Raw genomic sequence first — 3,601 nt, forward strand, 5'->3', positions numbered from 1 at the left:
GAAGTGAAAGATCACGTAGTAGATTGTCAAGCATAGTGTATGATACTATGTGTGTATATAGTGTATGCTTGTGTGTGAGAGAGAGGAGAGAAACAGAGAGGAGGAGAAGAAATAAGAAGACGGAGGTAAAAGAGGAAAGAGACCTAAAGATCTCATTTGAATCATTTGTCCCTTTCTTGCTTGAAATCTACTTCACCTCTGGACTCAGACTGAGCTAGGGTTCCCATACTTATAATTACAAAGGTTCTCACTAACATATTTCCCCTACCATTCTTTCTCCAGCCATACTAAATTTTTAAACCACTTGCTATTCCCAGGTTAGAAATGGCCTTTTCATACCTCTGCATTTTGCACATATACCCTCTCTTCTGGTTATTAAACTGCTCTGAAACAAACACCCCCAAACTTGGTGGCTTAAAAAAACAATTCTTTTATTTTTTTCATAGTTTGAGATCATGAATTTAGAAATGTCCCAGCTCCAAGCAGCTTCAGCTAAAGTACTTGGGTCTGGAAGATGCACTTCTATGACAATTTCTTCATGTGCCTGTCTGGTGCCTTGACATGAGGCTCCCTGCCTCTCTTTGGTGTGATGTCTTATCGTCTGAAACTCTCCACATAACTCAGGCTTCTCACAACATGGGGGCCTCAAGCAGGTACACTTCTGAGATGGGTTCCAAGAGCGAACAGCATAAAAGCAACTCTAAGAGGTCCAGGTGGATTTGTAAGGTTTTTAAAGATCTAATTTCAGAAATCACACAGCACAGTTCTGCCACAGTTACTAACCAAGAGTGAACCAAAGGGCTAGCCCAGATTGAAGGATTGTGACCCAGCAAGGACAGGGATACTATGAGGTGAAGTTCATGAGGGTGGGAGGAGAGATTTTTAGAAACCAGCTATCACCCACCACTCTCTGTCTGGAATGGAATGTCCTTGTTGTCCTGGTTACTCTTATACATTCCCGAGTTCTTAGCATGAGTATTCCCTTTTCTAAGTCCTTCTTTCTCCGCATGTACATTTTTCTGTCATAGCATGTGGTACACCTCCTTGTAGTATGATTTGCAAATCTGCCTCTATACTAGACACTGAATGCCTTAAGGGGATTAACAATGTCTTAATTCATCTTTATATCTGAGACCTTTACTTATCACTGATGCTCAGTAAAGTTGACTGGGTGAACAAGCATATATACATGCCAACACATTTACTCCTCAGGCTGAGAAAAATCACAGTGGATGTATTCAAGTAGAATTCTTAGTCCTGGAGAAGTTTCTGGGTCAGAACTATGTCAGCTTGGGGACTATTTCTTCCCATGATATATTCACACATGATGTCAACTAATATCAGAATGTAACAAATTGATGCAGCTGAAAGTAGTCAAAGCAACTGATGTCATTGTTTCATGATCCTGTCAGCTCGATGAGTCCTGTCTTTCTCACCCAATTCAAGCAATCTTGTGAAGTCATACATTTATCTGGACAGTCAAAGCCACAAAAATTTAAACCAGGACAAAACGCAGCTGATATTTAATCAGAGGAAAATTATTTTCCATGATTCTCTAATTTGATATTTCATAGTACTTACTGAGTCTCCATCTGACGGCAACATATGTAGATGATGCCTTGACTAGAGTGCATTATACAGTCTCCTGCAAATGAAAAGATATGAGCTCACATAAGCAAAAAATACAAACAATTGCATTTAAGTTCAAATAACCATGAGAGTGAAGTGTGCATCCCCAACATTACAATAGAAAATTGGATTCTTTTATGTTCCGTTCCTTTCAACTTCCTGAGTTTGTTTTCTTTTTTGTAAAGTTTATCATAGCTTATTTTGTAGAATGCTCATTTTTTTACAGAAGAGGAAGCTGGAAGGATTGACAAATGGGGGTAAATATTTGTAAGTAATGATTATTCAGCTTATCTGTAATTATTTTAATATGAATTTTATTTTTTATTAAAATATAGTTGACATATAACATTTTGTTAGTTTCAAAAGTAAAACAGCAATTCAACATTTATATACATTACAAATTGATCACTCCCATAAATCAAATAACCTGTCACCATACAAAGTTGTTACAATACTATTGACTATATCCCCTATGCATTCATTACATCCCTGTGACTTATTTATTTTATGTTAAATTTGGTACCACTTAATCCCCTTCACCTGTTTCACTCAACTTCTTTACCTCCCTCCCCTCTGACAACCAGCAGTTTGTTCTTTTATTTTGTAAGTGTGTTTTAGTTTGGGTTTTTTTTTCTCACTTTTTTGTTTGTTAGATGTCACGTGTAAGTGAAATTATATGGCACTTGTCTTTGTCTGACATATTTCAATTACCATAATACCCTCTATTATGTGGAGGTATGTTCCTTCTATACTCACTTTGTTGAGAGTTTTTATCATAATTAATCTTGAATTTTGTCAGATGATTTTCTGCATATATAGAGATTATCATATGATTTTTATCATTCATTTTGTTAGATGGGCTATCACATTGATTGATTTGTAGGTATGTATCCATCCGTGCCCCCCTGAAATAAATTCCACTTAATCACGTGTATAGGGCTTTGTGATGCTTTCAAACTGTGGTGCTGCAGAAGACTCTTGACAGTCCCTCGGACTGCAAGGAGATCAAACCAGTCAATCCTAAAGGAAGTCACCCCTAAATATTCATTGGAAGGTTTGATACTGAAGCTGAAGCTCCAATATTTTGGCCACCTGATGCAAAGAACCAACTCATTGGAAAAACCCTGATGCTGGGAAAGATCGGAGGCAGGAGGAGAAGGGGACAATAGAGGATAAGATGATTATATAATATCACTGACTCAACGGACATGAATCTGAGCAAATTTCAGGCATGCTGCAGTCCATGAGGTTTCAAAGAGTCAGACACAACTTAGTGACTGAACCACAACAACAAAAACAGTTCTTTTAATGCATTGTTGAATTTGGCTTGCTAATATTTTGTTGAGGATTTTTACATCCATGTTCATGGGATATTGACCTGTAGTTTTCTAAATGTTAGGCTGGATACTATAAAACACTTAGAGGAAAACATAGGCAAGCACTCTCTGACATAAATCACGGCACTATCTTTCTTAATCCATCTCCCAGAATAATGGAAATAAAAGCAAAAATAAACAAATGGGACCTACTTAAACTCAAAAGCTTTTTGCACTGCAGAGGAAACAATAAACAAAATAAAAAGACAACCCACAGATTGGGAGAAAATATTTGCAAATCATGTGACTGATAAGGGATTAATCTCTAAAATTTACATATAGTTTAAGACACCTAATAGTATCAAAACAAACAATCCACTCAAAAATGGGCAGAAGACCTGAATAGATACTTTTGTAAAGAGGACATACAGATGGCCAATACGAACATGAAAAGATGTTCAACATCGCTAGTTATTAGAGAAATGCAAATCAAAACTACAATGAGCTAGCACCTCACATCAGTCAGAATGGCTGTCATCAAAAAATCCACATACAAGAAATGCTGGAGAGGGTGTGGAGAGAAGGGAACCCTCCTACACCATTGGTGGGAATGTAAATTGGTACAAGCCACTGTGGAGAACAGCATGAAGTTTCCT

The sequence above is a fragment of the Cervus canadensis genome, chromosome 19 (assembly GCF_019320065.1).
Source record: "Cervus canadensis isolate Bull #8, Minnesota chromosome 19, ASM1932006v1, whole genome shotgun sequence".
Classification (NCBI taxonomy): domain Eukaryota; kingdom Metazoa; phylum Chordata; class Mammalia; order Artiodactyla; family Cervidae; genus Cervus; species Cervus canadensis.